This window comes from Phacochoerus africanus, chromosome 4, assembly GCF_016906955.1.
Source record: "Phacochoerus africanus isolate WHEZ1 chromosome 4, ROS_Pafr_v1, whole genome shotgun sequence".
NCBI lineage: Eukaryota > Metazoa > Chordata > Mammalia > Artiodactyla > Suidae > Phacochoerus > Phacochoerus africanus.
The window spans coordinates 48,077,176-48,090,799 of NC_062547.1; the positions used below are offsets into that span (position 1 = coordinate 48,077,176).

The following is a 13,624-nucleotide window of genomic DNA, read 5'->3' on the forward strand; positions in this document are numbered from 1 at the left end:
ACCGACAAGGGCTTAATCTCTAGAATATATAAACAACTTATACAACCCAGCAGCAAAAAAGCCAATCAAGCAATGGAAAAATGGGCAAAAGACCTGAATAGACATTTCTCCAAAGAAGATATACAGATGGCCAACAAACACATGAAAAAATGCTCAACATCGCTGACTATAAGAGAAATGCAAATCTAAACTACCATGAGATATCACCTCACACCAGTCAGAATGGCCATCATTAATAAATCCACAAATAACAAGTGCTAGAGGGGGTGTGGAGAAAAGGGAACCCTCCTGCACTGTTGGTGGGAATGTCAACTGGTACAGCCACTATGGAGAACAGTTTGGAGATACCTTAAAATCTATACATAGAACTTCCATATGACCCCGCAATCCCACTCTTGGGCATCTATCCGGACAAAACTCTACTTAAAAGAGGCACGTGCACCCGCATGTTCATTGCAGCCCTATTCACAATAGCCAGGACGTGGAAACAACCCAAATGTCCATCGACAGAGGATTGGATTCGGAAGAGGTGGTATATATACACAATGGAATACTACTCAGCCATAAAAAGGAATGACATAATGCCATTTGCAGCAACATGGACGGAACTAGAGAATCTCATCCTGAGTGAAATGGGCCAGAAAGACAAAGACAAATACCATATGATATCACTTATAACTGGAATCTAATATCCAGCACAAATGAACATCTCAGAAAAGAAAATCATGGACTTGGAGAAGACACTTGTGGCTGCCTGATGGGAGGGGAAGGGAGTGGGAGGGATTGGGAGCTTGGGCTTATCAGACACAGCTTAGAATAGATTTACAAGGAGATCCTGCTGAATAGCATTGAGAACTTTGTCTAGATACTCATGTTGCAACAGAAGAAAGGCTGGGGGAAAAAATGTAATTGTAATGTATACATGTAAGGATAACCTGACCCCCTTGCTGTACAGTGGGAAAATAAAAAAATTATTAAAAAAAAAAATGGCTTGCGGATAGCTCTATCATGTCCTTGTGAGGAGGGACTTGTTTTTGACACATAGAGGCAGGCAGCTGGTTGGCCACTAAAGGAAAAAGCATGAAGAGGAGAAGAAGGGTGATCCTAAGGTCATGGGTCCAGTGTTTTTGAAGGAACACATCAACTGCTTTCCTCCACACAAAGTGAGAGGAACATCCAGGCACATAGGTCAGCACCACAAGTAAACAGCTCTTCTCTGGTATGCTTCTGCTTTAAAAAAAAAAAAAAAAAGTATCAAAAACGTTATTGCTTTCCCTTACTTAAGCTTTCTGGAAAGTCTCCAACTAGCCAGCAATGTGGAGTCAACATATTTTACAAACCAAAACTCTCCTCCCAGGCACAGCCACTGAGGTCTACTAGTGTTGCATGGCATGGTGAAAAGAGTGAAAGGGTCAAGGTCAAGAGACGACTTTGGGCCAATCACATGCCCTTTCTCAGCTTAGTTTTCCCATCACTGTGAAATGGAATGACACTTTCTCTTCTCCAGGAAAAAAAAAAAAAAGGACCATGGTGGAGTAGAGTGTGAGCAGGTAAACTGCAACCACCAGCACTGTGATGGGGTCAGCCAGGCTGTCCCTCCCATTCAAACCTGGAGCATTCATGAACTGCAGGACATGTGCAAGAAGAGAGTCACATCTGGTCCAGATGCATCAGAAGATCTTGAGAGTCCTAGAAGACGCTAAGCAGGAAAGGGGCTCAGTGACAAGTTTCCAATTCAGCACGGCAGGCTGCAGCCCAGAAGCTCCACTGTCAGCTTAAGAGCTATCCTGACGATGATTTTTAACAGCAGAATCACCCTCTGTCAAAGGAAACCTTATATATGACCCCAATATATAAAACTGATAAAAAATGGTATCTGAATATATTATATAATTTTAGTATTTACTTATTATAAATACAATAAGGCTGTTCTCATAAACCTAAAATTACAAATGAAGCATCTAATGTATTTCCCTTTTATTTTTCCTATAGTGTACAGAAAATCCTGATTCACAAATCATGTAAAAGTATCCATTTAACCTTTTACTTTGCAGCATCAGGAATCCATTCAATTAAACTAACCAGAAACCTAAATGCAGGACAATACGAAATTTTTATTTCCAATTGGATAATATTTCTTACTAGGAAATGTTCAGTTCAGAAGGAGTTGAAGAATGGTTTCACTGGCCGGTTTGAGCTTTTATTTGTGGAAGAAAGCACTGTTAAAACGTATCTTAAAACATAATTCAATGTCCAATGAGGTCAGCTCTAAAAATCCCTAGATACTCGGTACCAGGCTCTGACAGATATTTATGCAAAATTTCAAGAGTCAAATTTATTTTGTTTCTTACACCAAGTTCAAACTAAGTTTCAATTTCGTCACTGACACTCTACCAAGCCTTTGTAAATACACGTGGTGAGAACACAAGACCATATTGCCTAATGGAGTTTATTCAATTTATTGCAGAAGTTTCAGCAAGATATACAAGTGAGGGTATCAAGTTATCTTTGAGAGATTTACGTAATGGAGTTTCTCAGCCAATGTAAAAAAAGTGATTTATCAACTCATTTGAAATATCCATAGCTCAACCTTTCCTTGAGGTCAAGAAACTACAATATGAAAAAGCAGCTCCTATTGTTGTTGTAGTATGAAAAAGCAAACTCCCATGTCATTACAAATCACTCCTAAAAATGAAAAGACAATAACTTAGAATAATGTCCAAATTGTATATTACACATGCAGCATCATTCTAAAAGGTTATCTACTGAATAAGTAGAATTTTGTATATACAACACACAACATTTGGCAATAGCTGGTATATACACCAGCATTATGGCAATTTTTGCTGCCTCTGTTCTCACAATATAAGATGAAATTTTCCTCACTTCTGTATGTGTCAGATACTTGAAAAATTGGTCTTTCTCACAGTTGCCTATATAAACACATACAAATGCAAGCAAAATGATGACAACTACACAATCCACACCTCCAATGACTAGATCTTAAGAGCATGTGTAATCCAGCCCTGGAACTTTATTAACCACAGGTTCTTCTCTGAACTGCACTGACCATGATGACACTACGTACTTTCACAGAGGGTGGTGGGGTGAGGGGGTCAGGACTATGACGCTACAAGTGCATGTTCCACGTCAGGTTGAAACCAGGTGATGCAATTCTAATGGGGCAAAACCTTGGGATCTAGGAACATGTGAGGAGATACAGAAGACCTGCTGGTTCTCAAAAAGAGAAATGACTAGGAAGAAGAAATGTGGATTCCCAGAGAGCTTCTGTCAGCTCAGCTCCTGCCTCAGCCCTCAAGCCAAGCAACCCCCAAGTGCAGCTTCAAGAGCAGTGCAGACGTGCAGTCCATCCCACCTTTTCTCCTTCCACTCATCCTCCCTCTTACTGGTTAATCTAGTCATCCCACAGACATCCACTGGATGTCTACTTCGCAAGGCATATACATGGTGTATGTGTTCATTAACATAAATTGAATTATATTTTATTTTGGAGAGTTCCTCAGTACCCTACAGGGGAGGGGGCAAGGCACACCCATGGCATGCAGAAGTTTCCAGGCCAGGGATTGAACCTGCACCACAGCTGAAGCCAGAGCCACAGCAGTGACCATGCTGGATCCCACACTGAGCCACGATGGAACCCCTAGTTCCTCAGCCCTTAAAGGTAACCTGAAGATACCCCAAATGAGTGACCATCACCTGAACCAGAACTCACTTCTGGTAACCAGTTACGGCACTTGCAAATGTTAACTAATACTATCATATCCAAATACTCTGACGTGTGCAAGCATGTTTTGAGCTGCTGCGGACCATGCAAGCATGTTTTGAGCTGCTGCGTACCAGGCAGCAGACACAGATAAGACCCAGTTCCTGCCCTCAAGGGGCTCGGATGGAGAGAGTAGAGTAAATCCAACATATAGAGGACAACGTGATTAATGCTAATGCAGAGTAACAGTATGGGGTTCTAGGGGAAGGATGAAGGCTCAGTTATATTATTCTTCACGAGCTGGGAAGGCTTCTGTGAGATGATGTACATTCTTCTCTTTAGAGAGAGAAGCAAGAGCTGAACAACAGCAGGAATGTATCTGAGGTAGATGCAGGTGGAAGACAAGGCATGGATGCAGAAGAGAGAGTTGAGTGTGGCTGAAATAGAGAATACTGGATGGGAGTGGCTGGCCAGGAGGCTGGGAGAGAGTACCAAGGGCTTTCTCATCAGCAGGGTTATTATGATTCAGGTCGCCTGGTCTCAGACACCTCAATCATCTGTAAAGTGGAAAGAGTGGCTCCTCCAGCAAACCCCACATACCAAACTGAGTGGTCATGCTGTAGTCTTCCTGTGGTTGGCAGGAGGCTTGTCCAATACATACATCATCTTCCTCTGGTCTAGGTACATGGAGGGGAGCTCCCCCTTAAAATATCCAACCACAATGCTGACTCAGCCATAATAGAAGACAAATATAATACATGTCTCTGACTTGGCAGCAGTTGAGTTCCTCTAACATAACTCTTTCCATGCTCTAAAATCCATGCAGCTTTTTAAAAGCATGTCCAAGGCCACTCTCCTTCCAGAGGATTTGGGGGATTAGCCAATTTGCTTGTAAGATGGCTGTGCAAATCTGCTCTGTCTCATGAGCCTGGGTTGAAATGGAGGAAAGGTATCTCAGCTATACCAGGGGAGAATTTTAATAAAAAGCAGAAGCCAGAGCCCATGCAATTGAAAGCTCCTCTTACAGGTAAACCCATGCTGGGCACTTCTCACCCAGCTCTCAAGAGATGCAGTCGCTGAATCCCAGAGGCCCCCAATTCACCCACTCTGCAGATACATTTTGAATGCCTATTACATGTAAAGTACCATAGAGAACCCTGAAAGAGCTTACAGTTTAGAAGGACGGATACTTATAAAAACCAGTACAACAGGCTGGATGGTGAAAGTGCCATTAAAATATCGATGGGCCAAAGAAAGTGAAGATCCCTTCTGGTCAAGAAGGAAGAGTCTTCCTGAAGGAGGCAGCAGGGAAATCGAAAGTTCTGACAGGCAAAATGAATGGAAAAGGTAGCCCTCTTTTTGAGCACTTGCCATGCATCACTTCAATCCCACAACAAACCAGTCTGCCAGGTGCCGTTATCCCATGGACTGGACACAGAAACCCGGACTCAGCCAGCACAATGCCACAAGATTCATGAGTGACAGAGCCAAGAATCAAGGCCCTTGTTCTCCGCTAAGGGAAGCCTTTCTCATAGAGGGAATGGCAAGAGTACAGACCATTTGGGATAGGATAAGAATCCAATTTGTAGGCAGTACACCCTGCAGGACACCTGGCTAGAAAGATACACTGGGACCACATGGCAGGGGCCTGATCTACCAGGCCTAGGAGAATGCACTTGTGACTGGGTGACAAGGGACATAGGGAAGAGGAGGCTTTTGAGAAATGAGAGTCCAGATTCAGGTAGAGCTGCTAAGAGCCACTGGGCTCAGCAGGTCTGGGTTTAAATCCCAGCTCTGACGCCTACTAGGTGTGTAACTTTGGACAAGTCTTCAATTTCTGGGTGCCTCTACTTCCTCGTCTACATATGGGAATGAAAATACTACCTACTTCACAGAATTACTGTGATACTAAATAAACTGAAAAACAGTAACAATAATACCACCCACAATAACTGCTGCAGAAGTGCCTTTGGATAATGATGGTGATGATGAAGCAGCCACTTAATTAATTAGATGAGACACCCTGAGGTTGGGAGATTATCCAAGAGATGACTAGAGTAATCCAGACAAGAGAGGATGGTAACAGCTTCAGGAGGAATGGAAAGAAGTAAAGATCTGAGAGATGAGAGAATTCGGAAGGGGAAGAGAGGCTTGCAGTGTGGGAGAAAATGCTGCTGGAGGGCCTGCTTAGCCACAAATGCACTAGGCAAAGACTCCTTGCTGAACTCGGATCTTTACACCCCCAGGCGCACTCCCCTGAGCCTCAAATCTTCCATCTCTAAAACAGAGCCAACAATCCTTATCCTTTCTACTCTTGGCATTGTTATAAGGAGCCAAGAGGACAGTGGACTTGGCCACAGGACAATAAGACATAAAGCTCTGTACAGATGGGAGGCATGAGTCAAAAGAGGGAGCTGTGACGAGGGACTAGTCTGGGGAATGAGCCCAGGGAAAGATAAACTCTCCTCAACCTTGTCCATGATGTTCCCAGATAGTAAGATCGAGGGTCAATTCCAACATCCTTGCCCTGCACAATTACAGGCTGGTACCAGCCCAGGACCAGTGATAGCCAAGGCTGCCACAGCACTGAGGCTAGGACACACAAAAGGCCTGGTTCAAGGGACAGACCCCCACTGCTGACAGCAAGATTCACCATTCCAGAGCACACCAGGAAGAAAAGAAGACAACAGAAAAACCAGCTGGCTCTACCTCCTCCAGCTCTCCAGCTATAAAGCCTGTAAGCGGATCAAAAGAAGAGGTCTGGAGCCAGCCAGAGATGGCTGCGGCAGGCAGCCCTCCAGCAGTTACCCTTCCATTATAGCCAAGTGTTTGTTTACATTTCCTGCATTATCTTGTCACTTGTAGGATAGGATTTCTGACCGAAACTCATCTTTTTCATGTTTAGTGCAGCCTATATAGTCCAGGAGACCAGAAAGATCAGCAGCTCGTGTTCCCTTTGTAAATTCTCTTTATTTTGGCTTCGGTAGGAACTCAGGAGCCCTAGCCCTGAGTCTCTTCTCTGGCAGACCCTGCATCTCCCCATCACATCACTCACCACAGAAGACTGGAAAGTCTTCCTTAACCCTGTCTCTCCCACCACCCTGGAGTTCCCTGAGGTTCCCTCAACTAGCCCAGAGTCCTCATCCTTCTCTGAATCCCCACCACCCAACAGAGACCCAGGCATATAATGAATTGAAATTTCACCCCATCTTTGGAACCCAGAGGCAGTGAGAACCCACAAGCAGAATCTGCTTCAATTACCCCACTCTGCCCCTTACTCAAAAAAGACTTCTAACGCAGCAGCACCTCAGGTCCTCAAACCTCCTATCTGATTTTCCAAAAACCTGATTTCCCAGATCAAAAGAAAGGCCTCATGTAGATTTGTGATCTTAGCTTGCATTTTATTGCATAGTTTCGTTTCGTTTGAGACAGGTTCCGGAAAAGCAAAAGCCCTTATGGCTCCTAAATACGGTTACTACATTCAAGCTGCTCCAGAAGAGCGCCCTCTCCCCTCAACCAACTTTTTCAGCTGACTTTTAACAATCTTAAAGTTGATAAACTAGAGGAAGAGCTTTATTTAAAGAAATAAAGAAGAAGATCTAAGTAAACAGTTCCCAGTGTTCTCTAAGAATTTAGACTCAAAGAATACAATCTGTCTACACAAGGATAAATGCAGTTTTATTAAGGGAAACACACAGGCTTACACATACTCTTCAAATAGTGTACACTGTACACACAAAGAAGCAAACACAAATTCAAAGGGGGTAGAACAACAGGGTTACCAGTGGGGGATTGCTATGATTTTTCGCTCAAAAACTGAACTATAAGACAGGCATGTGCTGGAGACAGACTTGCTCTGTCTTTCTCCAGGTATTTCAAGGGGAGCTCAAGAGGATGACCACAGAGAATCATGTGCTAGAACTACTCTAATAATTTTCAAAATAATTTTTATTAAAGAAACAATCAATTGAACTACCTATAATTGAAAAAACCAAGCCCCTTGGCACCAGATGTGTTAAAGGCCTCCAACACCACTGCCATTCAAATTTATTCCAAATATAGACCTGAAATCACAAACTCCAGAGCAAAAGCAGCAGTGTTCTAAATGACTGAACAACTCCCATCCAAATATCCCACATTTCTCGTTTCAGAGCGAGGGGAAAATAAACAAGGGTCAAGAAACACAATTTCTAGAAATTCTTGCATCACATGAAGGGAAGTTTTTAAGATCAGTTCGACTTTTAAGAAAGCTAACAGTCGCCAGGGATTAAGGATCCGGCATTGCAGCAGCTATGGTGGAGGTCACAATTGCCGCTCAAGTTTGATCTCTGGCATAGCAATGTCTACATGCCTTGGGAGCAGCCAAAGAAAAAGCTAGTAGCACCAAAACCTATGCAAAACTTATTTCTACTGCACTCTACAGATAAAACATCACTTTTGTAACAATTTTTTTTTTTTTTTTGGTCTTTTTGTCTCTTTAGGGCCACACCCGCAGAAAATGGAGGTTTCCAGGCTAGGGGTCCAATCAGAGCTGTAGCCGCCAGCCTACACCACAGCCACAGCAACACAGGATCCGAGCCGTGTCTATGACCTACAGTACAGCTCACAACACCGGATCCTTAACCCACTGAACGAGGCCAGAGATCGAACCCGGATTCACTCACCGCTGAGCCACGATGGGACAATTTTAAAATATATGGCTTAGAGTTTGATTTTTTTCTCACTACTTGAGCTTTTATCAAGCACCTGGATTTTAACAGTTATAAAAATAAATGAAGATTCTGTTCCTGTCCATAAGGTGCTCACAAGTTGGATATCTATCCCCAAAATGAAAGCGTTTAATAAAAAGGCGATGCAAATTTCAATAAGGGACTTTTAGTAATAGAAAAAAGGCCCCAAGTTCTTTGTGGCGATATTTTATTTTTGCTAGTTAACAAAATTAATTAATTAACTTAAGCAGAATAATCTAAAAGGGAGATGCTGCTAAACCCACAGTGGTAGAATGTGACCCAGAGCATTATTTACCAAAGGATCGGCCGGGTGACAAGGCCTGCACAAGCTATCAATAGGCATCAATCTCCTCACTTCACCATGAATTCATATCACTTTGTTAACTTTCATAGATTAAAACACTGCAGGCCAGTTCTTGATTCAATTGGTAGATAACTACTGCTTACCTCCCTCCCCAAAACTACACATTCACTTTAACTCATTGGAATAATTTCTCAAACTGTGGGCTGAACTCAAACTGGGATCTAAGTCTGGACACTCTCCCATGAAGCTAACCTTCAACTAGAGGGCCAGAAGCTCTGGTTACCGGGATTTCATTCATTCCAACTCATTTAAGAAATATTTATTGAGTACCAACTGCCAGGGATTTTCTAAACACTGAGCAATTACTCTGGCAAATAAAACAGACATGGAACCTCCCCTTGCAGGGCTTACAATCTAGCAGGTGAGTCAGAACATTAACAAACAAATTCTATTGGGGGAGATGAGCATGATTCAGGTAACAGGCAGCTGGGAGAGAAGAGAGGATGGTATCCACTGGAATGGATGGCTGTTTAGAGAGTCTCTCTGAAGACAAAATCCTACAGAAGATACATTCTTATAACCTTCAAAACACCTGTTACAAAGCTTGGTGTGACTGTTACTGAAAAAATGTTCTGGATAACTAGTATCTGTAATTTAGAAAAGATGAAAATGTTTAAAAATAGAATGAAGTTGGAGTTCCCTGTGGCCAAGTGGTTAAGGATCTGATATTCTCACTTTTGGCATGGGCACTGCTGTGGTTCAGGGCACTGCTGTGGCACAGATTAGATCCCTGGCCCGGGAACTTTCACATGGCCAAAAAAAAAAAAAAAATAGAATGAGGCTAAACTCACTTAGTGGAACCCCAATAAAGACAGTTTCTGAAAATTTTTTTGAACTAGACAAAGTGTTTCTAAAAGGATAAATAGACAGACAAACTTGTGAAAAAAGCCAGGGGAAAAAAGTCTTAAAAAGGAAAGTAAGGAAAAACGAGTTGCTGAATTAGACAGCAAAACCCCTCACAGGGCTATGGTAATTAAAGCCTCAGGGATAATAATGAAGCACTTTTGAATTTAGTTTATGGGTCTATGGAGAAAAGATTCAATGAATTGTGTTAGGACAAGCCAAGCATTAAGTTAAAAGAGACAGATCCCCACCTCACTCTTTCTACCACACCAAATTACAGACGTATTCAATTATGTAAAGTATATTATGACTTTGTCTTTTTTTTAAGCGGAAGACTTTTTCCCAGCAATTTCACAGTAAGATAGTGTTTTGCATCCAATGAAAAACCTTAGAAACCATAGAGGAAGAGATGATAAATCTGATGTAAAAATAATTTCTACCTGGGAAAGTTATGTAACAGGGAAAGTCAAAAGGCAAATGAACAAACTGAGAAAACATATGAGCAATTACCTCACCTCACAGTCCGCTGAAGTTCTGCTGAGACATTAGCAGTGCTTCTCAAATTTTAACATGAGTAATATTCACCCGGAGTCTAGTTAAAATCAGGACTCCAACTTGGCAGGCCTGGAGCGGGGTGGGTGTCGGGGTGGGGGTTCCCTCAGATTCTGCCTCTCTAACAAGCCTCCAGGAATGCCAAGTAGCTACATTTTCCAGAACTGTTCTACCTAAAGAGACATGGGGCTAGAACTGAGTGGTACTCAGACACCTCAGCAAGAATCACTTAAAAAGGCTGCAGAACCTTTGTCCAAGCTTCATCACTGGACATTCTGATTTAGAAGCTCCAAGGTGAACATCAGTATTTTTGGTTTTATTTAACTCCTTGGGTGGCAAAGCTATTCAGCCCAGTTTGAAATCCAATGGACAAGATCATCTGAGTCCCTTCCTACTCTGTCTGTGCTCTGAATAATGCAGAGACCTGTCTGAGCTGGAAGTTTTAAAAAACCATTCCTTTCCCACCCTCAGAACTCCCTCTCCCACCTTTCTGCAGCCTTGTCCTAACACATTTCCTTTCACAACAAAGGCTGACGAAATTGAGGGAGCACAGCAAAGGAGGCCCACAAGCATGCTTAAGTGGCAACTCTGGGATGGTTTACCTGGTCACTGTTTAACCACATATTGGCTGTGTGATTCTGGGCAAGCCTCCTAATCTCCATTTCCTCACTTACACAAACCAAGTTGTTGTGAGGCTTTAAATGAGGTAACCTATTGAAGTACTAAGTAAATTGTAAAAAGCGTCATGTAAACATTAGTTGTTTTTTAATAGATCTGTGACATCTGGGAAAACACTCATCTGGGTCTGAATACCTCACACCCACATCCCAGTAAATATCTATATTGTCCCTCTTTCCTATCCCTTCTCAATTTAAGGGAAAAAACTCTCCAGGTTTCCATTTTCTAAATATACAAACTAAACACTATGAACAAACAAGCAGAACATAAACACTAAAAACAGAACTACTACAGACCCAGCAACATCCACCCTGGGGTGTGTATCCAAAAAACACAAAAAGACTAACTGGAAAAAATACATGCACCCCAATGTTACACAAACCCTGATGTTCATAGCAGCACTATTTACAACTGCCAACATATGGAAGCAACCTAAGTATCTATCAACAGCCGGCTGGGAGCTCCTGTCGTGGCTCAGCAGTAACAAATCTGACTAGTATCCATGAGGATGGTTCAATTCTTGGCCTTACTCAGGGAGTTAAGGATCTCGCATTGCCATGAGCTATGGTATAGGTCACAGACGAGGCTCAGATCCCAAGTTGCTGTGGCTGTGGTATAGGTCAGCAGCTAGAGTTCCAATTCTACCCCTAGCCTGGGAACTTCCATATGCCGTGGTGTAGCCTTAAAAAGACCAAAAAAAAAAAAAAGTGACTGGATAAAGATGTGGTAAACACACACACACACATATATATACATGTATATATACATATATACCACACACACACATATACACACAGTGGAATACTACTCAGCCATAAAAAAAGAATGAAAATTTTGCCACAGACAATAACATGAATATACTTAGAGGGTATTATGCTAAGTAAAGTAAGTCAGACAGAGTAAGACAAATACTGTATGATATCACTTATATGTGGAATCTAAAAAATATAACAAACTAGTGACTAAAAAGAAGAGACTCACAGATACAGAGAAAAACTAGTGATTACCAGTAGGGATGAAGGAAGGGAAAGGAATAATATAGGGTAGGAAATGAAGAGGTACAACCTATTATATATAAAATAAGCTATTAAGATTTGTACAAAAATGGAGTATATAGCATATATATATTTTATATAATATAAATAAATGGAGTATAATGTTTAAAAATTGTGAATCACTGTACCGTATACCTGTAACATATAATATTGCACATCAACTACACATCAAAAGAGAAAAAAAAATTCTCCAACTTTCTCGTTAAAGAAACAAAAACAGGTAGAACATGTCATATCAAGCCTAAACTAAAAATGGCTTCAAACACATAAAAAATGCCAACCAACAAATACTGCATATGTCTCCCAATATACATGGTAAGGGTTTTCCAAAACAAATTTCATCTTCTTTAACAACTTCTACTCAGTTATTTCTAAATGTTAAGTCTCATCTAAATCCTCCTCCCTGCTCATTTACACTGCCACCCCCTTCACCCCCCAATCTGGAGAGCAGTGGATGAAGCAGGCCTTTTGTTGTTGACACCATACCCAGGGGCACACACACATCTTATCAGTCTCCTCAAGAGAAGCATTTGCTATTTAATCCATTTGCTAATAAAATCAATTGAAACTGAAAGCTTCCCTGTCAGAGGAAGCTTGGAGCACGTGCACAATATACACACTGGATTTATCATCGGCAAGCATTTGCCAAAGGCCACTGGGAGCATGCTTTCCGCATTGATCAGAGAAGGGAGAGGAGGAAGTGAGGAGTGGCGCCAACAGGCAGGACACCCAGATCTAATGACACACCTGACTTACCTCTCTTCCCAGGTGCTCAGCCAACCAGAACTCCTCTGTGCCCCAGGGTAGGACTGGGAAAATTCCTCACCTGCCATGTTTGAATGAAGCCACCACGGGACCTAAATCCACAAAGGGAAATCAGGTAGCAGAAAGGCCCACCTCAAGTCTTGAAATGTGCCAGCCTGAAACATAGGCTAGGGGGGTAACACTTATTGTTACTACCTAGTTTGTTCCCTCAGACTGAATCCACACTGGAGAACAAGGTCCAGGAGAGCAGCCCTGCCTTGCAGACCAAGCAGAGGCCGTGTGTGAACCCATGGAAGAGGGCCTCTCCAGAACACCACACAGCTTCTTTCCCAGCAAACTCGTCAGCCAAAGATCATTTGGTTTTAATTAACAAAAACCCACTCCCACTAACCTAAGGGAAAAAAAGAAGAGGAGGGGAACATGGGTTCATTATAAGGCCACGGGGTCTATCAGATGACCTCGAATCAGGAACCGCAACGCAGCTTGCCCTTATGGGAAACGGAAACCCGGAAATGGAAAACCATCCGGAAATGAGACTATTCCCAAGGTCTCCCATCTCCTCCTCTGCACAACTGCTTTGTTCTTTTCTCCCTGCAAAGCAGTTTTCATTCTTTGCTCCTCTCTACCCACAGGTCAAACAGCTACTGCCCCAGTTAGCTTTTCCCTAAACTGCAGCATGAACATCAAAGACCAATTAGGATTGCTGTCTCAATCCCAAAATATTCAGGAGAGAACATTCAACTCAGCTTGGGTCAGATGCCCCCCCTTTGATCCAAACATCAGAGAGGAGGTGGGTGAGGTGGTCTGACTGTAGAAGATATCTACCTGTCCAGCACAATTGCAAAAAACAACAACATGACAGCAGCTTAATGAACTCTGACCTTTGTTAAAGCCACAAGGTTTTCAAAAGGTA

The 13,624-nt window shown here is 42.4% G+C and overlaps 1 protein-coding gene across 3 annotated transcripts in view; it reads right to left on the minus strand.

Moving 5' to 3' along the window:
* TEAD1 (TEA domain transcription factor 1) overlaps positions 1 to 13,624 on the minus strand; it is a 274,411-nt gene that overhangs the window by 238,009 nt on the left and 22,778 nt on the right. The window lies entirely within an intron of this gene.